This window comes from Danio rerio, chromosome 4, assembly GCF_052040795.2.
Source record: "Danio rerio strain M-AB ecotype USA chromosome 4, GRCz13ab, whole genome shotgun sequence".
Lineage (NCBI taxonomy): Eukaryota > Metazoa > Chordata > Actinopteri > Cypriniformes > Danionidae > Danio > Danio rerio.
In genome coordinates, this window is record NC_141024.2 from 60515001 (window position 1) to 60539459 (window position 24459).

Consider the following 24459-nt stretch of genomic DNA (forward strand, 5'->3'; position numbering starts at 1 on the left):
AACCACTCCAGGGTTCGTTTCAATCGAGCCGAGACCACCTCATTCAAGCGACCTCTGAGTGATTACTTTGGCGCGGAACAGAGCGCGATTGCCCTCTTCACATATGCCAAATGAACCGCGCTAACTGGGCAAACGAGACACGTTCCAAAACAAAAGTGTAGGTGTCATAGCACCCTAAGACTTAATTAACCTTCCATATAGTTGAACTTAATTCTATCTTTTGGTTCAATAGATGACCTTAGTGAGCTGTGACTCTATTGTGGGGAAAATAATATAGAAGTGGAAGACCAAGGAAAGAAAGGGGAAATGCACCGAAAACCACCACCTTGTTCTTGGGTAAGGACCTTTTAAAATAAGATGGTCAATCTCAGTGCTCTGGGAGAAATAACATGTATAATTTCTTCATTACAGATTCAGTGTGACACGTGTGACCCTGACCCCACAAAGCCGTACAACAGTGCAGCATGTTAATCCCATACTCTGTCTGTTAATAGTTCAAGTTTTGGTCACTTAAATGTTATCTTGAATTGAACCTTTTTTAAATATACACAAATAAATAAATAAATAAAAACATTTTATTGAAAATTTAAAGTATGGACTTTGTTTTAATTTGTGTGCCTACATTGTCTAATCAGCATTTCACACACATTCACAACATTTCACAATATTTTCTTTTAAATTTAAAAAACAATTAAGAAATTGTATAAACCTATTTCAGGAAACATTTGAGAGGATCAACCGTAATCTACGTAACTGCTTATCGGGGAAAAAGAAGGCAAAAACATACTGATTTATTTATTTTAAATCATAAAAAATTAAGGTAAAAACGTGCTGTACTGCTCATATTATAGTAAAATGGTTCTTGGATGGGCTGGAAAATAGATATGAATTTAACATCTTTATATCAAAGGCAAGAAAAATATATTGAACGGAGAATGATGCACGCTGATATAGTGTTCACGGGAGCCTAGTGCGTTCACGTGATGGCATGTACGCTGTTTGCGTGTCCAATCCCGAATAAGGGAGCGTTTTCAAGCCAACTGTGAGAACAGCGCCTACTAGGGTTACAGAAAACAATAGTCACAGAATTTGGTGTAACACCGGTACCCACATGAACAATACCTTTACTTTTTCTCCTTTTAATTTATACAACTCTTGTAATATTTCAATAACTAAATCTTGACTACAGTCTGAGTGTTTTGTTTCAATACTAAAAGAGCAGAATTACAATATGAGCCAACTAAACTTTCCTTAATTCCCGCATCTTTCACCCATTATATTTATTGCCAACATTTCCCCAACTTTACCCTAATTGACCTAGTAAAGCCTTTAAATGTCACTAAGCGGAATACTTGCATCTTAAAAAATATGACGGTGTGAATTGAACAAAGCACTGCAAAGCATTTTACGGACCAAAGAGCCCAACAAAATCAGCCCCTCACTCCATTACGGTGACACAAAAAACACCTAAAACCACCTTTCTGTTGGATCTTAATCAGATTATGGAAGTCCAAGCAGTCAGTAATAAGTGTGTCTGCTGTTGTTTGTGGAGTCGTTTAAGGATCCTCTGCTGAGACTGAAGCTGTTTTATTTGATTTTATTTAATGTTGTAACTCAAGTCACTGTTTGTGTTTCTTGTTTCTTTTCTTCAGTGATTGTGATTATTAACAGCAGGTGTTCATCAGTGTCTGAATTCACTCATTAGTGTTCATTAACTGTCAGGTGAACTATATTGGTGAACTAGTTGATGGAATAGTGAACAAGGGCACAAAGTGTGATTTCAAACACAGACTTCAAAATGTCGAATCTAAACTCTGTTCGCTCACAGTTTTCTGCAGTTGGTTACTTTCTCGAAAACAGAAATGTTACCCAGAATGCACTGTTTTTAACAGAATACTACTGTTTTAGTGAAAAAACATTATTTTACCATAGAATCTGACCGTTTTTAACAGCAATGTTTTACAGTGTCGCTCCAACAACTGTCACTCCAACTGTTCAGCTACCCTTCACCTCCCTGCATCAGTTTTCAGCAAGCCGTTCTTTGAGCAAGCCGTTTGAGCCATATAGTAAAGACTCCAAAAAAATTGAATCCAACCCAGTCATGGGAGCACACCTTTTTTTGCTGTGCTCTAGTAAACACAGCAGAAATTCCAAGTGTGGAAGAAAGCATGTGCCTCCAGGCAAGTGGACTTGGGGGAAAAAAAGTGAGGTTTTTTTGATGTGCATTGCACACAACAGAAATTCATAGATATTGCTGCAGATGCTTCCCTTCTCTTAAACATTCTGGAGGCTTTAAAATAATGTGTTGCTGCAGGAGCAAGCAACTCATTGATATTATTATGCCACCAGATGGTTATTCAGTAAACTTTCTCAAGAACAGAAGCTGTTTGAACAAAGCTGTGGCGTACATTGTTCCTCTGCAATGTAACCTTCCTCTGAATGGTGATCATCAAAAGGTAGGTAATGTCAATAACTTTTTGTTGTGGGTTATATGTAAATTTTCCCTTAGTGTTGTTGTGAATTACATTTTAGGAAGACAGTATGGAACAAGGGGAGCCTTTGCAGCAAACATGGGTGAACTGCAAACAAGTAGTTTCACTATATGTTATGGAAAGTCACAGAATACAATGTAACACAAGGTAAGACAGAGTCAATCCTGAAATCCTATGTATTATTGCCAGAGAACGGCTAAGATTTTGTCCACAAACCTTTTAAAACTAGGAATGCTGCTAAATCTAAAGTAACTTTTGGAAATATAACTAACAGTAGGAATAGTATAAAGTACATTGCAATGATCTTCCAATTCAATTCTATTCCCATGTCAATATGGCCATTAGTGAGTAAGGGTCTGTCCTCACCGACTGCATTTTTCCACTCTACCACACGGGTTTACCGTTGTTTTCTATGTGAACACATGGTTGATGGACATGTTTGACTTTTAAGCTTGAGTCTTTAGAAAGGCCATGTATGTGAGCAACGTATTTTTTAGACTGTACAGTCATAACTTATTTTTACAATTTCAGATTTTCAGCCATGAACTAAACTTAAGCAAAAAATGTGTGTACAACTGTAAAACAATGAATCAAACTGAAGACCATATATTAATTACTTTTGTTTTGTTTTGAGTCACTTTTTCTCTAATTGCATTTTTATCCTTTTCAGGACCCAGACAAAAGTGTTCCCCGGAATAAAATTCAGGCAATGGAGGAAATCCTGATGGACTCCTTTTTTTTTTTTTTCCCCTCCTCTCCTCTTTGCGTCTTTGTTGACAAGGTGTGCATGGCAAGCTGTTTTGGCATTTATCTATAACCTGTACACATGTCTATTTTCATGTTACTAGTGCTTAATTTTTAGGTACAAGTGTTTAATCTTTGTTGAAATATAATTCTACATGCAAAAACAAAAAACTTTAACGTTGAAATAAACGTTTAAGACAATTCTTTGTTGTATTGAGTTTTTACATTCTGGAAAATGTCGCTATGTCTCCATCAATTGTTATGCGCATCTCAGAATATAAATAAAAAAAAAATGCTTGATGGAAAGCCAAGATGCTCATACGTTGTAAAAATGCATGCCCAAGTTAAAAAAAAAAAAATAAAAAAAATAAAAAAATTTATATATATATATATATATATATATATATATATATATATATATATATATATATATATATATGTACAATTAAAATTAGAATTAGTAAAAGCAGTCTGGCGGTTAGGTCGGAACGTTTCAAACGTTGTCCACTAGAGGCCAGCAAATGTCTTTTTATCACCCACCTTTAATGTCACTTGCCGTTTCATAGAGGTGCAGTTTCTAAAATAAATGCTCAATAACGGTCTTGATCTATACACTGGCTCAACTCTGCTCAGTCTTCTCCTTCAGTCGTAAGTGAAGTGCACTTGTTCTTTGCTTTAAGGAGTTAAATCATCGGTTAGAAAATGCTATTGATAGTTAATAAACCATTACTTGGCATAAAATGAAAGCCACACCTCTTTTGCTTGTGATGACATGCTGTCAATCCTACTGTTATTCGACGTCCAACTTTATCTTCGACGGATCAAAGTAACACAGACTATTGTTATTTAAATAGTTCTTTCACTGTTATAGTTAACATTCTACAATTTTCGCAACATCTTTCGACGTGCTGTCAATCAAACGGTTGCTGAATCATTCTGCTTCGGTGAAATGACCACCTAATGACTAATTGGTACTTTAAACAATCAGGGCCAGATTAAGCAATGGGCATTATGGGCACAGGGGTCCGTCCGCACTTAGAGTTTGCCTGCTCCTCATCACAAGTAAGAGAAGTAGAAATCACGCGAAAGACAAGTAGGAATCATTAATAAGTGTGTGTATTATGGAGGACTCATATTCCTCGAACTGGATTGGAGAGGTGTTTTCCAAATCATGTGCATTATAAGTTTGTAGAAGTCATACAGTATAAATACCCTTAAAAATAAATGTTAGTACTGCTTCAGTGAACTTGAACAAGCATATTAAAATCCATTAATTTCCCCTAGTTGTATTAGTATTTTTTTTTAGTGTGCTTTAAATGCTTTAAAAATTTTTTTTAAATCTTTGTAGACTAGAAATATATGTACTGTATATCATTTGTTTAAAAAAATGGGGGCAATACATTACAGATACATTTTTTTAACAAATATTATATTAATCTTATTTTTTTATTCAACTATGGGGTGCGGCTACAAGACATTGTGCCCAGGGGCCGCTGAATTACTAATACAGGCCTGTAACCAGTGTATAGGGAACACGCTGGTATTTTTGCAACCGCAGTAAGGTGACAGTCACACACCCTTTGATTGTTGCATTAATGTCCTCTATGGTTAGACCTCAAAAGACTTTTCTTTACTGAAAAAAAATGTATACTTTATACTTGTATACTTTAAACTTGCAGACTGTTTCGTCACATCCATAACGCATGTTTATTTTTCGAATTTTAAATATAAAAAATGTTTCCTAATTGATATTTTTTCTGCTCCCACAACTCTGTGGTTATTTTCATCCTGAAAAATGTTTCAATATAGTGTTAACATATACTTCATCTGTCATTTTATATTTTGAGTTTTAACTACAAATGGCACATCCATAACACTGGAATTGCTCATATATCATATATCATATATATATATATATATATATATATATATATATATATATATATATATATATATATATATATATATATATATATATATATATATTGTGGCAGACCTGCCAGTGTGGTTAGCAGCGTCGTCATGGAAACGACTCCCTCACTGAGATCACACCTCATCACGGGCAGCTGCTGCTCCTTGGGAGGAGAGTATTTAACAGACGCCGTCCTCACAGACAACAAGCACGATGACAGCAGGCTACACGCTGAGTTCTCTCCTTCCACTAGGCACCCTGATCGGCACTTCACCCTGCACAATCCTTGGACACAGAATTCCAAAGACGACAGCGCCAACAAAAGTGCAACCGAAAGCGCCAACGATGACAGCAAAAACGAAAAAGACCCGGCAACAAAAGACCCGACAAAAGACCCAATGACAGCGGCGACAGACCCAACGATGATAGCTCCAACGACGACAGCGCCAACGATGACACCGACAACAGTGTCAACGATGAAATCGCCACCGACGACAGTTATAAAGAGAGCGACAAGGACAGTGACAACATAGTCTCGCAGGCACCTGCTTTGCCAATGCCAGATGCCAAAAGAAAGCGGGATGAAGAGGAGCTGGACTATCTCCTGCAGAAATTTTGGCCCCAAAAAACTAATTGCAGGGAAAAGCTTGATGAAAGGCAACAAGCCATTTTTTGCTTAATGGTGACGGAGCTGAACATAAAAGGTGAGTAAGCCCTGTGTAAGATTTCCAAAAGAAGTCAGATTGCATGATACTGAAAATAAAACACCTTACATCTCTTTCAGACAGGACCAACATTAAGATTAATGCGCTGAAAATAATCCAACAAGGTGTTTGCAAAGGCGTGAGGCCGAAGAACTGGAGTCCCCCTGGAATAAAACACAGTTTTGAGCAATACATAGTAAAAAAAAAATCTAAACTTTTGTGAAAAAAACCTGCAAGAGTAACACTTGAGAACATTTTTTTTATAAAAGTGTAGTTTAGATTTGTTTTTACATTTGCATGCTGTTCTCTCTCTCTCTCTCACACGTGCGCGCACACACCAAACATTCTAGTGTCATGTAAGAGGCAAATAACAAACTAAAACAAATGTGTTAAGCACAAATATTTATATGCAAAACCTAATGCATTTCTATCTGACTTATACATCTACATCCTACAACATCTAGAGCAACGTGCCCAGAGTAAAAGCACCTGTGAGGGAGATGCCATCCATCACAAGGCTGAGGGTCCACACTGAGCATGTCATCTGGACAGTCATCATCTCTTTCTGTTACAGCAAGCATCAACCTGATTTACACAATGGCTTGCCTTCTGCCCATTAGTAAAAGCTTAAACTAAAGATTAAAGAGTAGATTATGAAGCTAAATTTAATCATGTAAAAAAAATATATAAACACAAACTGAACATAATTTCTATGTTGTTGACTGCAGCAATATAAAGTTGTCAATATAATAAACATTAATTTTCAATGCATTATTGTAAACATAAATAACAGAACAATTTGAGCAAACATTTGCTCTGCACTAATGTAAACTTAAAAAAACTTTAAATAATTGCACTGCACTAATGTAAATATGCAGCTTTTATGGTGCAGAATTATGTGATGGTTACCTTCATCAAATGTACCACCTCCGCCTTCTAACAAAAATCAGGCAGGCAACTTCTGTCAGACCCCCGGTGATGCTCATTGCAAAATGCATTTGTTTCAAATAGCAGAAATATAACAAAAATACAAAAAAATACATTAAGACATTTCCGCTGCAGCATAAAGATACATTTTTTTTAAAACGTGTAAAACTGACACAATTTTAAACATAAAAAAAGTTGTGTGAGAGTTTTGTTCAAATCTGTAGTCATCTTGACAGGTAAAAGTAAAAAAAGAAAAAAAAAGGTCAGCTTCCCCTGAAACAATTTGATGTTATTTTAGATGAGCTGGATTATCATGTCATCCAGAGTATAAATAACCTTTCACTCAAACTATGCAGCTTATCTGACTTCATTATCGACCTGAAATGCTGATTTCTCCTGTCACTCCACCCTTATAGGACAGTGAGAAATAACCCATAGTTAGTATACTTATTGATATTGAGGACACAATGTACACACACACACACACATGTAAAAAGATAGATAGACGGATGGATGGAAATGATACAGGTATATAACAGAAATTAGCTCATTCTATGAATATTAATAAATCAACAATAACGTTTTTTTTCTTAATTATTAATATTCCGGCTTAAGCTTCGGTCAATTTGGTCAAACAAACATATGATTGTATATGATCCTGCCCGCTCAACTGAGCGGAATCTCAGATTATGAATATTAATTATCAACAATAACGAATTAATATTAATTATTAACATTCTGGATTAATTTATTGTTAACTTGACCAAACAAACATAACCAGAGCCGCCGCTCTTCCAAGCGGACACGGTAATTATCTATTTATTTAGAAAAGGGAATTATTACTACTTCTTGTAAAGTAGATTAATCATTCAGAAGTTTTAATCAATTTATAACAGCTAGGCAGGGGAATGTCTTTCAGTGACTTTTTCTGTGAGGCAAACAATACAATTCGTTTGATTATAATGGGATTTTTAGACTAGTCAGACGGATAACAAACAAACGCACGAACATACATTAAACATAGAACAAAGGTAAACCACGTGGAGATAGACTATACGAGTCCATAGAACATGTAACAAACAGAGTGAGATAGTAAAGCGCGGAAATAGAGATTTCAGATAAAAAGTGGCAAAATATCTTTCAGTTCCACACGCACCATTAAGGACCATTCTCTGTCAATTGTTTTGGTGTTATAAATTCTCCTACTTTTACCTTAATTGATCTCTCTTGCAAAAAAATCTTTAACCCAATTAAACATTCTCCCTTCTACTCCCATTTTATCCAGTTTTATTAACGATCCAGCATGCCATGCCATATCATAGCCGTTTTCAATATCCAAAAATACTGCTCCCACTGATTCTTTATTCATTAATGCATTTCTTGTATCAGTCTTCAAACATACCACTGGATCCATAGACCCTCTTCCCCCCTAAAGCCACTCTGATTTGGTGATAATTTATTACCCTTTTCCAAATGATACATTAGTTATGCCAGTTATGATTTTTTCCATTATTTTACCTAAATGAGATGTAAGTGCTTTTGGTCTGTAGCTGTTTGGATTACTATAATCTTTTCCTGGTTTCTTAGTTGGAATTATTAAAGCTTCTTTCCAACTCTTTGGCAAAATTCCTTCTCTCCATACCTTGTTGCAAAAATCTAACATAATATTCAAAGCCTTGTCAGTTAAATGTTTAAATCATAGTGTAACTTTATCTAAACCAGGGGAAGATTCTTTTACTCTGTTTATAACTCTTTTTAGTTCTGCCATTTCTAACGGAACATCCAAAACACTGCCCGTTTCTTCTTTCCATTGCCTTATCATAGGATTACTTGAGATCACCTCACTGATCCTTTCTCTATTCTCACACAAATTTGTAGAGGAGTTTACTTTTGTGAATGCTTCTCTTAGCATCATAGCCTTTTCTCTGTCATTCACCACCATCACGTTTCCTCCTTTGAGCACAGGAATTTCCACATTTTTTCTAATTCCTCTCATTTTTTTAATCATATTCCTGATTTCCTCTACTGGTGTAGTTCTTCCTATTTTGTTACAAAATTCCCTTTCAGTATCCTTTTTTTTTCCTTAATACTCTCCTAACTTCTGCTTGAACAGCTTTATATTCTATTAAACTTTGAAAGTTATGTGAATTTCTCATTTTTTAAATGCCTTCCTTTTTCTTTTGTATGACTTCTCTGCATTTCTCATTCCACCAAGGCACTATCTTCCTCTCCCTTCCCCCTTTACTCTTTGGAATATATTGTTCAGCTGCCTCCATAATTACTGCTACTATTCTGTTGTTTATTTCATCATTGTCAGATATCGCCATTTTATCCAGTGTTTTTAACCCTTCTTCACTAACTGACATAAATTCTTCCCAGTTTGCTTTTACATAAATCCATCTCTCACCAATTTTTGCACAAGACTGAGTGTGTGAGCTGCTTATATGAGTGAGTTTGGTTCATCAGTGTGATGTGCTGCAGGTGTGTGGCAATCAGTGTTTGTGCATGACGTCATGGTTAGAAGTCCGGTGAAGGTGACCTCTGCTGGCCAGCGAGGGGAATGACTGGGACAGAATCGGTGACTATATAGGTCAGCTGCATCTTGTGTTAACCATACACCTAAGTATTTAAGGGAGTTTAGTTTCCAATTCATATTTAATTTATGTTGAAGTTTATTGTTTGGGTTGTGGCCAGTTTTTTGTATATTTAATTTGTACCCAGAGAGTTCTCCAAACCTTTTAAGAACAAGAAGCAGACTAGAAAGTGATTCATCTGGATTGGAGAGATATAGTAGCACATCATCCGCATATAGAGCAATTTTATGGTCTACCTTATTAATGTTAATCCCCCCAATTGATTTTTCTTCTCTAATTGCCTGGGCTAGAGGTTCAATGTACATGGCAAACATCAGGGGAGAGAGGGGACAACCCTGTCTAGGTTCTTTTTTCTAGTTTTATCTTTTTTGAAAGACAATCGTTTATTTTTATCTTAGCCTCTGGGTTTGAGTATAAACATTGAAAGCTTCTAACTGTATTTTCTGTAAATCCAAATCTATATTAAACATTAAATAAATATTCCCAATTTACACAGTCAAAAGCTTTCTCTGCATCTAGGCTAACTAAAATTGCTTCAATGTGATCTTTTTTAATTTGTCGTATTGCATGAAGTGTCCCTCTTATATTATCTTGAGTCCGCCATCCTCTAATAAACCCTGCTTGATCGTCTATCAAATCAGGTAAAAATGTTTCAAGTCTCTTGGCTAAAATAGAGGCAAATAATTTATAGTCTACATTTAAAACAGACACAGGTCTACATGAACTACAACTACAGTTTTATCCTTCCCCTCTTTAGGTATGACTGAGATAATTGCTTCCCTCCAAGAAGGGGGAATTTCTGCCTCTTTAAGTGTCCAATTAAATGATGATATAAGAAGATGTGAGATCTCTTTTATAAATGTTTTGAACCATTCAGAAGGTAGACCATCATTGCCGAGTGTTTAATTATTTTTAAGATTATTTATAGCTTTATCTAATTTATCCTCTGTAATTTCTTTTGTTAGGAGACTATTTTGTTCCCATCCAATACAGGGAAGATCAAGAGAATCCAAAAAAAAAAGCTTTAATTGATGTATTATTTACCTGTGTCTGTTGTGAGTATAAAGATTTATAATAGGTTTCAAATGCCTCTTTAATTTTATCCAGACTATACAATTTTTTTTCTGAGTTGGGGTCTTTTTATCTTATGAATTGAAACCTTTTGTTGTTGTTTTTTAAGTTTCCATGCTAGCCTTTTTGTTGCTTTTGGTCCCGATTCATAAAAGGCTTGCCTTAGGAATTTTTATTTTTTTCTCTATGTCTTCTCTATACATCTCATCTATTTTATTTTTTATATTTTTGATCTGTTTCAAAATCTGGGTATCTTTACTAGTTGCATGTTGTTAATTGCTTTTAATTATCTTTAAGAATCCTAAATTGAAGTTCTTTTATCTTCTTAAGGGTTGCTGTAATAGAAATGATATTGCCTTGTAATATAGCTTTAGCTGCATCCCATAAGATTATAGGACTAACTTCCTATAAGATTATAGGACTAACTTCCCCATTATCATTATTCTCTACTATTCTCTATTCTCTACATTATTCTCCACTACTTCTGTTTTCCCTAGTATACTTGTATTTAGCCTCCATATTTTATCAGCTTTTCTGTCATTCAAATTTAAAGTGAGGTACAATGTTGCATGATCTGATACATCGGCTGCTTTCATTTCACATTCTTTTACCCTGTGTCTGTCCCTGCTAAACATAAAAAAATATTCAATTCCACTGTAAACTGCATGGGGTGAAGAATAATGGGAGTATTCTCGTTTTGAGGGGTGAAGATCTCTCTAAACATCTAATACTTCAACTCTTTTAATGAATTCTAAACTTCTTAACTGAGTCGTTTTAATTCTTTTATTATTGGAAGTGTCCTTTTGTTGGTTAAGATCTATACTGAAATCACCTCCACATATTGTTATTCCCTTAGTCTCCATAGCCAAAAGGTTGATAATTGTATTGAACAGCGTTTTACTGCCAGGGGGTGCATATACATTTACTAAAGTGATTAATTGTTCATTTTGTTTTCCCTGAAGCAAAATATATCTGCCTTCTTCATCTGATATCTCTTTTAGCAACTCAAAATTATGTATTGATGTTGAAACTCCCCTTTTATTATTTTTCCAAAAAGAACTATAAAAAGTTTGTGTATATCCAAATTTTTAAAGTTTATCATGTTCAGATGGGGAAAGGTGTGTTTCTTGCAAGTATATGATTTGTTTTTTTTTTTTAACGTTTCATTTTGGCCATAACCTTACTCCTCTTAATTGGATTATTTAACCCATTTACATTTAAAGATGCAATTTTATTTTATTTTATTTTACATATCTCTGCATGGTAATTTCGGAAAGTTAAGTTGACAACCTTTAGAACTAACAAAAATGATAATAAAACTAAACAAAAAAACAAAGAACATTGGCTTCCAAAGTTGTGGGCCATGTTTGACCCAGCAAAACCCAGCTCCAGTCCTGGGGAGAGGCATTTATTCCTGCCACTTGCAGGGGTCCCTCATTTAGATAAGAAAAATTTTCTTCTAACATACCAATCTAATCACTTGTGCCCGGTCTTTTTTCTTTTTAACTCAGATTATTCACTTAAGTAAATATTATTTTAAACAAAATGATTTCTATAGCCACTCGAGGATTCCAACCAACTAGGAATCATGAGGATTGTTCAAATACAAAATGAAACATATTCAGTCCAGAATGATGTAGTTTTTACCTTTTAAATGACTCTATCGAGAAGAACACATATTCAAACAAATTGTAGAATGGTTAGAGTTCAAGTATTTCAGCCGAAGGCAGTTTGCACTAATAAAGTAGTTTGAAATAGCATTATTTGTAAGTTGTGTATCATAACAGTGCTTCCGCATACCTCTTTAACGTTAACAGTCAGCGGTGTTTCTCAACAGTTAATCTTCATTCGGTGTTTGTCTCTGAAAGCTCTTCAACCTTTCCTGAACACGATCAGGAGCAATCTGTCCAGCTCTTAGTCACTGGGTACAGCGTGTCAGTCTTTCTTCCCATCGACACCGGGGGTCTTGGGATACCTGCTGTGTCATCGTCAGATCCACCGTATATCCTCTCTTTTTCAAGTCTTTCGTAGCTTCAGCCGCGCTTTCGTAAAGTTGTGGTCCTGTCTCCCAGTGTATTCGCATCTTGGCTTGGTAGGGCGTCTGAAATCGGATTTTGTTCTTCTTGAGGACTTTTTTCACTTCTTTATATTTCTTCAGTTTTGCATTATTCTCCATGGGGAAATCGTGTGCAAAGAAAATCTGCTTGCCATCATGTTGTGGTTCTTTTGCCCAGGCAGCTCGCAAGATCTCGTGCTGTACTGCAGGAAATTGACTATAATCGATCTTGAAGTATTATTATTTTGAGGTCTAGGACCGAGAGATCTGTGCGCTCTCTGTACCTGCAGGTCTAAATAGGAGTCCAGTGAGAGCTCAGTTTTTAGCAAAGACGTGATAAAATTAATCATGGACATCCCTTCTGCTCCTTCCTTAATACCGTATATTTGGGTATTATTTTGTCCCGATCAGCCCTCTAATCTGTGACCTTATTCTGCATCATTTTTTGCTCTTTCAAGGTGTGCAGTAAGGCATCCTTTAGTTCAAGGTTTGCCGACTCGAGTTCAGTTGTTCGCTCCTCTGCTTCATTCAGTCTTGTGCCATGTGACTGAATATCTTCGGAGATGCCTTCAAGCTTCTGGTTTATGTCGCTTTTCAGCTTGTCCACTTCTGTTTTCATATCCTTTTTGAACTCTTCTTTGAATTGGCTAAATTCTTTTTTTAAATCTGTCTTCAGTTCGGAGATATCTCTGCTGAGTGCTCTCACTGCTCGCAAAGTTTCGGCTCCATGTTCTTTCTCAGGTAGGCCTAACTTGTCGTTATCATTCCTCGTCTCCTTTTCCTCCTCGGTTATTTTTGACTTTGAATTCCCCTTTTTAGGTTTTGCCCCATTTATTTTGAAGTCGTCTAGCGCAAAGCTCACTTGAATTGGTAAAAGTATAAGGGCTTTTTGAACACATTGACCGGAAGAGTACGTTCTATGCTGCCATCCTATGGCTCTACCTACCGGAAGTCCTGGACTATGGCATTTATGTATGCATTTGCAGCTATTTTCAGAAAAGGTGACATTAAATTTTGCAACAACATCCTTCAAAACGCTAAGAGGGTGTGAGTAAAAAAAATTCCAAGGAAGCACCAGGCTCTATCAAATGCCAGAACACACGAGCGACAAGGATGGGATTCGAACACAAGCGTGCAGAGCACAATGGATCAGCAGTCCATCGCCTTAACCACTCGGCCACCTCGTCACATATTTTCCTTGCTTGTCTGGTGGAGGCTGGACTGTGGCACATATTTGTATATGTATGTTTCTGCAACTATTTTTTCGGTAAGATGACTTTCAGTTTTGCCATATGAATGACGACAAGAATGGGATTCGATGGACTCGGCCACCTCGTCATGTATGTACTCACTTTCCTGATGGGGGCTGGACTATGGCATTTCTGTATGTATTTGCTGCTATTTTCGGTAAAGATGACGTTAAATTTTGCAACAACATCCTTCAAAACGGTAAGAGGGTGCGAGTAAAACACCTTCCACGGAAGCACGCGTCACCAAAATTGAAATGAAATGTTAGATTTTATATTGTTGAAAAAGATATCAATATTAAAAAATGTCTATATTAAATGTGAAATATATTTATTTGTTTACATGTAGTCAGTGAAACACTTTTCAGAGTTTATTAAACTCATCTGGTCATCGTCTGTTTCTTTTAAAGTCTTTCAATTTAATATTAAGCCTTGAAGGGCAAAAACTTAATTTAATTCACAGGCCATATAATTCAATAAATACAATTCAGTAATTCATATAAAGCATAAAATGTCATAAATATTAACATATTAATTAGATAAAACTAACATCTGCACTGGAAAAAAATATTTAGCCCAGCTTTGTAAGCTCAATTTAAACAAGAAAAATATTCATCCTAAAACATGAAATAAATGTTATAGAAACCAAAATTTAACTTTCTCAAGTATCAACATATTGTTACAACACCAACTTATACATTTTTTGATTGTATTTCTTGAAAAGTAAAGCTTCAATGAATGATCTGGCAGATAGAACCTCATAATTCCAAGCGGAAAATGACTTCTAATGTTTTTTACTTCAATTCGCAAGTGCAAAGTAACTGACATGACAGAGACCTTAAGGGTTCTCTAAATGCAAATGATCAATGTATGAAAGAGAAATGCTACACACATATTGTTTGATATATGGAATGCAAAAACTTTTAAGCTCAATATCACAAAATCATTCAGAATGCAGATAGAACCTTATAATTCTAAAATGACAATTTGCCAAACCTATTTTACACAATCTCATTTCACTAAATAAACAGTTTTATCTTAAAATGTAATCAAAATTCTCTAAAACTGGACTTTTCCACCAAGCTCTCAAATTTTGCCATATTTCCTTCTTTTAGATATTGGGATATAATCTTTTCCAATACTCTTCTGCTTTGGGTGTAACAAACACGTCTTTAGATAAGCAAGAATAAAACATTTTTAGTATTCCATCTTTGAAAGCATATTGATTTTCTTTAAAGTTTATCACCCTTCCTTCATCGCTGTGCATTTCCAATTTATTCTCTATCTTTGACATAAGTTATTAAAAATCAATTTACTAACTTGAAAAAAAAATAAACCAAAAGAATAGAAAGAAATTATAGAAAACAACAGAAAGACCTTCTGCAGTTGCTAGTGATCTATTTAATGTCTCCTACATGACATGGAGTCCAAACTATTGTGTTGTACTGATGTCTACACCTACAACAACCAAAAACCCAACCTCACAGTAACCTGTTGTGTTTTAGCAACATCTACACCTACCACAAGCCTAAACCCCACGTCACAGTAAACTTTTGTGTACCCTAAAGGTCTGCACCGACCACAACCCTAAACCCTAAAGTGTGCAATCATATAAATACCTTGGCACAATTATTGACTCTAAACTTTCCTTTGATGAGAATTGTGCAGCAGTGTGTAAAAAGGGGCACCAGTGACTATTTTGCTTGAGAAAGTTAAATTATTTCCATATCGATAAACAGATGATGAATCTATTTTATCACGCCTTTCTTGAATCCGTTTTATCCTTTGCTCTGGTGTCATGGTTTGGGAATCTTTCTGTCAAGAATAAAAATTCACTAAATCAAATAGTTAAGTGGTCCAGTAAGCTGACCGGGGTGTCACTAGCCAATCTAGAAGCTGTGTACACTAGGCAGCTAAAGAGAATTACAAATTCAATTTTAAATGACACTGCTCATCCCCTACATTCAGAGTTTCAGCTCCTTCCCTCCGGTCGTAGGTTTCTAGTATTAAGCTGTAAAACGAAACGTTACAAAAATAGTTTTATACCAGCAGCCATTAGACATTTAAATAAGACTTAAGCAGAGATGTTTCAGTGACCTGTATATTTTAAATCATTTTAAATATTTACTTGGGGGAGGGGGGTGGACACTTAAAGTGATTATTTATTTATTCTTTATGTTTATGTTTTATGTCCTAATGCGCATTTGTTGTTGTTACTGTGTGAGTTGCTTTGTGTGGCACTGTTGTAAGATGAGGACTCTTGACTGCAAATCAAATCTACCTTCGGGTATAAATAAAGTAACCTAACCTAACCTAACCTAACCTTGCCTACTTGAAAGGCTTAGCCATGGAGCCTGGATGGCTGAGTTGGTAGAGCATCAGACTTTAAATCTGAGGGTCCAGGGTTCAAGTCCCAGTTTGGGCATATAAGACCCTTTGTGTGGACCCACAGCTTTTGCGGTTGAGCTATTGCTTGCCGAAAGTTTCATCCGAATGCACCATACCACACGTGTGCTAGCCATAAGGACATAGCAGTACAGGTAGTTGTGGCCGAGTGGTTAAGGCGATGGACTCGAAATCCATTGGGGTCTCCCCGCGCAGGTTCGAATCCTGCCGACTACGTGCTGGCAGTGCGCAGTATTTTAATTTGCGACCTTCCTTGATTGTTAACAACTCCATTGTTTCTTGTGAAAAGGGATGTGATGGTAGGCAAAAGCCACAAAAATAAATCGGCAGCCATGGTACCTAACTGACCTGAAGGCCCTCCTTTTTCAAAGACATTTGACAGAGAGTGAAGGTCCAGTGGTTGTCCCATAGCTTGCCGTGATCATATAATGGTTAGTACTCTGCGTTGTGGCCACAACAACTCCAGTTTGAATCTGGGTCACAGCAGATTTTTCAAGGTGATATTGGCGTTGGACTCTGTGTTGCCATCCGTAATCTCCAGCCTCCTTTTAGTGCAGGCTGTGCTAATGGCACGTCCTGAATGTTTATGTTTCCTAAAGTGTGGAAGACTAGTGAGGAACCTTTAATGGCAGCATGCTGTGTAGATAAGTACTGATCAAGTCACGCTTCTAAGGCATGGAAGGAATCTTTTCAATTGTTAAGTCTCCATTCATTGCCACAACAACAGTAACCCCTTCTGCAGTTGCTATTGATCCATTTAATGTCTCCTACATGACACTGAGTAAAACTATTTTGTTTTACTGATGTCTACACCTACAACAACCATTAACCCAACCTCACAGTATCCTGTTGTGTTGTAGCAACATCTACAACAACCACAAGCCTAAACCCCACGTCACAGTAAATTTTTGTGTACCGTAAAGGTCTGCGCCGACCACAAATCTAAACCTTGCCTACTTAACAACATTGCCATGGAGCCTGGATGGCTCAGTCAGTAGAGCATCAGACTTTCAATCTAAGGGTACAGGGTTCAAGTCCCCGTTTGGACACTTATAAGACCCTTTTTGTGGAGCCACAGCTTTTGCGTTTGAGCAATCGCTTGCCGAAAGTTTCATCTGGATGCACAACACGTGTACTAGCCATGAGGACATGGCAGTACATGTAGTCGTAGCTGAGTTGTTTAGGCGATGGAAACCTGTTGGGGACGCCCCGCTTAAAGCAAGAAGCTTCTTCTCAACCATTTACCCCAGTATGCAGAAATTTTATAGGCTTGTTGTCTCAAGTTAAATGTCCGTACTTCCATGTCATACACCTCTTTAACAATATCATACCTTTCGCCTACAGATGGAGGATCTTCCTTTAGCAATTTTTTTTTGTAATGGCCTTTTTGCTAGTTGTTAGTATGTGTTCGGAAGATACACATCATTTTATGGTATTTCTGCAGAGTAAATTCCCAGGTACATAGTTTTAAAATTACATACCAGATTCAATCTCATTATTGCATTTATCTCTTTATTTAAATCTTTTGTATATTACAGTCCCTAAATATGTGGACATGATCTGCCAATACAATTTCACATTTTCTCCAGCATTCACCATTTTTTGATCTCCCGTTTGAAAGTATTTTATTTTAGGTGAAATAAAAAACCTGATAACATTTCTACAAATAAATCCCCTCCATTAATCGGAATTAATTGTGATCATTTGTGTTTCCCAAAGAGTTAACCATTCCTCATTTGTTAGTATTAATTTGGCTACCCTTTCCCATTTATGTTTTGTATACATTATTGAGTGTTTCTTTGTTAATGTCAGACAGGAATAAAGTCTTGATACTAGTTTTTTTATTAACCTTCTTTTTGTAAGCATCTATAAATACCTGCACTACTGTTGTTTTTATGTCTTCAGAATCTCTTATGCTTTTATTGAAGTAGTGTCTAACTTGAAGGTAACGGAAAAAGTCTTGTTTATCTAAGTTATATATATTGGAAAGTTGTTGAAAACTTTCTAATTCATTATCAGTAGTGTTGAGACAGAAGGATGTTATGGCCTACAAACTCCATTGTTTAAATCTTAGATCTAGTTTTGCTGGTTTAAATTGAATATCATGTTCAACCCCTCTTAATATCTTAGATTGTTTTTCACAGTTAGGATTCTTTAATTCTTTGTACCAAATTTCTAAAGAGCTCTTTGTCAGGGAATTCAGTTTATGCAGTTCTGTATGTTAGAAGTTTCTATCTCCTAATAATTATTGGAGAGGTAAGTGGATTAGTAATTGTTCAAATTCTTTCCACTTTGCACAGTATTTGTCATTGCACCAACAAACTATGTGTCTAAGCTGTGCTGCCTTACAATAAACATCTAATGATGTTTTCCGTTCCAAATGAAGCGAGACACTAGTTTTTTCCATTCATCAAATTGGCTTTTTGGTTTCTCCACTGGTAAAGCTTTAAAGAGAAAAAGTGGGCATGGTAATATATTCATCTTTATTATCTCTATTCGATTATATAGATCTAAAGATAGAAGGGGCCATCTGTTCAAATCCTTTATTATAGTTTCTGTAATGGGAAAGTCATTTATTTTTATAGATACCTGATAGGTCTGCAGAGATTTGAACTCCCAAGATATCTGATAGAAGGTATGTTCCATTTAAATGCATAATCCTTGTGTATTTTATCATCTGGGTTATAGTTGCATTAAAGAGTTTGTGTTTTAAGTAAATTTAATCTATATCCTGAATGTAATCCAAATTTGTCAAGAGAATGCATCACCTTAGGTGAACTAAATTCTGGGTATGTAAGAAACAGTAACACATCATCAGCATATAAACAAATTTTATGTTCTACATCTTTAATTTTCACTCCCCTTATTTCTGCATAATCTCTGATTAGTTGTGCCAATGGTATAACAAATAATGCAAATAAGGAAGGACTTAATGGGCACCCTTGTCGACATCCTCTAATATAATATGTTCTGAAAATCTCCACAGTTATTTTAATTCTAGCTGTAGGAGTTTAATATAAAGATTTAAAAAATGTAGTGTCATTCTCAAATCCAAATCGTTATATTTAACTAAATATAAAAAATCCCAACTCATCGAATGCTTCTTCTGCGTCTAGGCTACTTAGAAGAGTGCTAATCTTGTTTTGAGCTATATAATCTATTACGTGAAGGGCTCGCCATATATTATCATATATTTATATATAAATTATCATCTGTTTGATAAGTATCTATTAGGTCTGAAAGAATGTCCTATAATCGTTTAGCTAATATAGATGCATAGGGCCCTATCATACACCCGGCGCAATATGGCACAAGACGCAAAGCAATTGCTATTTGCTACTTTCACCTCGGCGCAAGGGTCATTTTGAGGCATTGTGCCCAATGACTGTAAAAAATATGGACGACGCAACAGCCCCTTTTCCCATTGACCGCCTTGAGGGCAAAACGCCTGCTTGACAGGCACAAACTGTCGCAAAAGACTGCTGAAATTGGAGCCTTGACATGCGCAGAAGGACTGTCTGATGGAGCCAGAGGAGGAGCCGCGAAAATGAGTCGAGCTTCCAACCAAACGCTTTATGTAAAATCAACCTCGCCCCCCGAACTGCTCAGCATGCGTTTGCTGTCATATCAACACAAATGGATGGAAAAACGTTAACAAATATGAGGGTTTTATATATTCAATCGCGCCAGCTCCGGACCGCAGCGCATAACCTACTCGCGGCGTCGCGGGCTGATTCCGGCTCGCATGCGGCAGCGCCGGCTCGCTCGGCCGCCGCATCTGGCTCGATTGACTCGGGCTGGAATCGGACGGGCAGTGAGTCCAGGCATCCGGAGTAGGTCCAGCAGAGGTAGTCAGTCTGAGCTCTGAGGGGTAAGTCTCCGGCAGGCGAGAATCTAGCCGGAACTGGCCCAAGTGTATTTTGCTATCTGGGTGGTTAGAAAAAAGCCCTGACCTTAGCGAATAAACAGTGTTCCACCAGGATCATGTATGTCAGAAACTATAGTTTACTGCTGAACTCATTTTGTCATGGTAAAATAACACAGAAATCGAATAATAACACTTGAGTCTCCTGCCGAAGCTCAGACGCGCTGCTTTGAGAAACTGTCAACCACAGCTGTCAATCACGATGACACGCCCAGCATTAAATTACTGCTAAAAACAAACTGTTTACAAAAATGAAGATCTGCACCTATTTCAGCACAATAATCAGTGCCTTAATCGACCAGAACCATCTTTCGGGACATTTTATTGCAAGTGTAATAATTTTTTTTTATTTGGGCTCAAGTCTCCTTCATTAACACGGAGGAGGCGGGCTTTATGACTTGTACTGCAGCCAGCCCCCAGGGGGCGATCTAACGGCCGAGACCTTCACTCAAACGCAGGCTTGCGGCACACTTGATTGTGCCAAACTGTTTAAATAGCAAATGCATTTGCGCTCGTATGTGCACCTATAGGCATTCTGGTCTAAAAAAGCAGGCGTGTTTTGGTGCGTTGCTATTTTGAGAAACTGTAAATAGTCTGTTCTTTAGACCAGAACAAAGTTGGTCTATTGTTTGGCGCAAAGTGCGCCTGGCTTACACACTACACACAAGATGCAGAGCAATACGCAAATATCATTACATATGAAAAAGATATAATATATTAAGAATATATATAATAAGGAAATATATATATATATATATATATATATATATATATATATATATATATATATATATATATATATATATATATATAGGATATAAATATAAATGATTAAATTATTACAAAACATATTAATTTCTAGCCTACATGAATTTTAAAACCACTGCCTTCATACTTTCTTCATCTCGAGAGGCTTTTTCAGTTCATTTAATTTGCTTTTGTATAATGTTATCATTATTAGCAGTATTATTTATTATAGCCATATTTATATTTGTTCTATTAAAAACAAGCTTAGATTTGTCCACCTGTCAGGTTTTAGGTCGTATGGGGCACAGCAGGTGTATTTGGAAATAACTCAGTTTTTTGAACACACTTGATTATCAATGTTAATTTATTCGTTTGCTGGAAATTAGAACTGAATTTAGAAATAGTTTTGAAACAAATGTTTGCGCTTAACAAACAAAATTAATTATTTATAGGCTAATTGATGTCTGAGCGTAAAGGTTTCCCTATCCACGAGAGCAAAAGCGAAAGTGAACTTACTTTACGTCATGTAAATAGCAAATGCGCTCATGACGCGATGCAACTGGCTCTTAAAGGTAATGGGAGATGAGTCGCTGATTGGTTTATTCTCAAAACACACCTATAACTCATTAAGAAAATAAACTCAACCCTTTTAGACCAAGCGACATGGCGCAAAACGGATTTTCCCATCCTTAAATTAGCAAGTATGGATTCTGACACGCCCTCAAACATTTTATTGAGTTCCACTTTAACTTCTTTGATATTATTAAAAATATCTGGATATTTACCATATTTAGTCTCTAAATCTTCAAGTTGTATATTTAGATTATTTATGCAATTCCATTTTTTTTCTTGATCACCACATTATAAGTTTACCTCGCATAACAGCTTTAGCTGCGTCCCATCGATACAAGGTGACACCTCTGCATTATTATCATTATGTTTTAAATATACTAATAGTTCTTTTTTTAACATATTCTACACACGTTAAATCATTCAAATGATTGTTTAAATCGCCAAAATGTCTTACTTGGTTTATTGTCCAGGTACACTCTTAAACATACTCCTGCATGGTCTGAGATGTCCCTTGTTCCAATTTTACAGTCTTTTATTTTATGTTGATCTGACCCAAACATAAAAAAAAAAAAAAAAAAAAAAACAATTGTAGACTGAGACATGTGGGCAGAAGAGAAGAATGTATATTCTTTTTTTAAGAGGGTATATGTCTCTTCATACATCTATTGAGCCTAATTATTTCATCAAATATCTTATTTGTCTAGTTTCTTGACTAATTTGCTTATTAGAAGATGAGTCCAATTTAGGCTGAAGTGCAGTCTCCCCCACAGAACAACGTACCTGATGTCTCCTTGGCTATAACACTTAAAGAGCCCATATTATACATGAAATAGGGTCATATCTTGGTTGTAAGGGTCTCCAACAACAGTTTAATATGCATGCAAGGTCAAAAAACACTTTCATGGTCTTATAATCTGCATTTATTTTTACCTAATTATCCCAGCGACTCCTGTATGAATCGTCCAGTGATTCATTTGTTCCCAAACCCCTTCTTAGCGCGAAGCTAATCTGCGCTGATTGGACCAATGACAGTCTGTCGCGATTGGTCGACTGCCTTCAGTCAGAGTGAAATGCCAAACAGCTAATCAGCAAATGGTGTAGGCGTGGAGTTTAGCTGCCAGTGGGTCAATGTAAATACAGACTATGGACTTGAAAATACAGACGACTAACTATTTTATTGAGCAAAAACTCCAAAAGCAGTTGAGGAGATCTCCTAGCTTCTCACTCTGCTCTTTTCACAGACACACACACACATATTGCACAAACACACACACGCACCCTGCTCCGGACGACAACGCGCGCGCGCGCGCACACACACACACACACACACACACACACACACACACACACACACATACACACCTCCGGACGACAGCGCGTGCACACACAGACACACACACTACTCCTCGTCCACGGAGCTCCGTTAATGCAGCACGCGTCGCGTTTTTAACGTGACTTTGCACGCGATAAGAGAATATAGCCAGTTAACCGGATACAGTACACTCAGTTACAAGTAACAAATCACAACTAAATACATTTGCAAGCTAGAGTCAACGAGGCAACTTTAATCGCACGTACTTACACTTGAGAAATGGAGGAAGAAAAATCCTGACGTCCATCAGTAAGTTACTCTTTACTGATCCTTCCTTTAACAAACGCTGATGAAGTATTCTTTGTAGCATGTAGCTTCCAGAAGTTTCCAGTAGTTTCTAACTGCTTGGCTATAATGCTGAGGTTTCATGTTTGGGTAGAGACTCAATATCCATCTGCAGTGTGACTTCAATCCACCGGCATGTTTGTGTGTGTGTGTGTTTGTGGGTGTGTGTTTGTGTGTGTATCTGGATTTCTGCGTCAGAGGGCGGGGCCTCAGGTTTAAAATCTCCCGGGTTTGCGCGTGCACGTAAATAACTTGGTTTCGTTCGTACGTCATGGCGAAACACCTAATGAATCGGTATCAAGGCGACTCGTTTGAAGCACTATGAGTCGACTCTTTTATAGATGAATCAACCGTTTTAAACACTGTACACTTACAGATTTAAGCCTTAGCTGGATACTTCACTTCACTTAGAGCTGTGTTACACACTACATGGAGGGGAATTTTCAAAAACCCATAATATGGGCTCTTTAATATTTTTTTGAGAAATGCTTTGTCTTTTTCAGGTGGTCTATATATACTAACTAATGTAACTTTGTATTGGTCGATAGTTTCTTTAATTAGGTTATATCGCCCTTCTTTATCAGTAATCTTAGAAATTTATTGGAAGTTGATTTTATTTGAGATCAATGTCATTACTCCTCGTTTACGACCAATATTATATGAGGAAAAAAAAAAAACCCTAAATCCCATTGTTTCTGATTTCCTATGTTCTGTATCAGAAAGATGCGTCTCTTGCCAGAAGATTATCTGTTGGTTTTCTCTTTTAATTTTAGCCACAGGTTTGCTTCTTTTAATCGGATTTAGTAACCCATTAATATTCAAAGTAATTACTCTATATTTCTGTTTTTGCATAATCAGATGTTTTTGCGAAGATCACTGTGATCGGAACATGAAAAACACAAACATGAATATCTTAAACCACATAAAAAAACATAACGAAAAAGATCTCCAAACCTTGAAGTCTTAAATAACTTCTTAATGTGAGAGGAAAGCCTTCCTTTTCTAAAAAAACCCTTCCTTGCTGTGCCTATTGCGCTCCATGTTATTAAAATATGGTTTAGGTTATCATATATGATGTAAAAAGGAGGATTAATACCAGTGTGTATGGGAGCACTCTTTCTATGCTGCTACATGTGTCGACACCATACCGGAAACCATCCCATGTGTTTCTTAAGCTGCCCCGAATGAGTGAAACTCTAGGTTTGGGTATCGTTTGGTTTTTCGATAACAGTGCTAAATTGATACTTTTAAAACGATACCGGTGCCAAAACGGTGCCTGAGTTGACACTTTTTAGCCACGAAATGATGGTGGACGACTCTTCAAAAATATTTTATTTGACAAATTATTTTTTTTTAAATCATTTTAATAGAACAATATAATTACAGTTTAAAGTAAACATCAAT

At 36.4% G+C, this 24459-nt stretch overlaps 2 protein-coding genes, 1 non-coding gene and 1 pseudogene across 4 annotated transcripts in view; 2 read left to right on the forward strand and 2 right to left on the reverse strand.

Moving 5' to 3' along the window:
• Positions 1 to 24459, forward strand: part of LOC141381800 (uncharacterized) — an 887475-nt gene that overhangs the window by 768635 nt on the left and 94381 nt on the right. The gene's annotated exons all lie outside the window — the stretch shown is intronic.
• LOC137491131 (uncharacterized) overlaps positions 1 to 24459 on the reverse strand; it is a 246740-nt gene that overhangs the window by 211644 nt on the left and 10637 nt on the right. The window lies entirely within an intron of this gene.
• The window catches only part of LOC147845122 (uncharacterized), a 67079-nt pseudogene that overhangs the window by 14585 nt on the left and 28035 nt on the right, over positions 1 to 24459 (reverse strand). The window lies entirely within an intron of this gene.
• trnas-cga (transfer RNA serine (anticodon CGA)) lies at positions 16288 to 16369 on the forward strand. The gene has a single exon. It is a non-coding gene; the product is annotated as a tRNA-Ser (tRNA).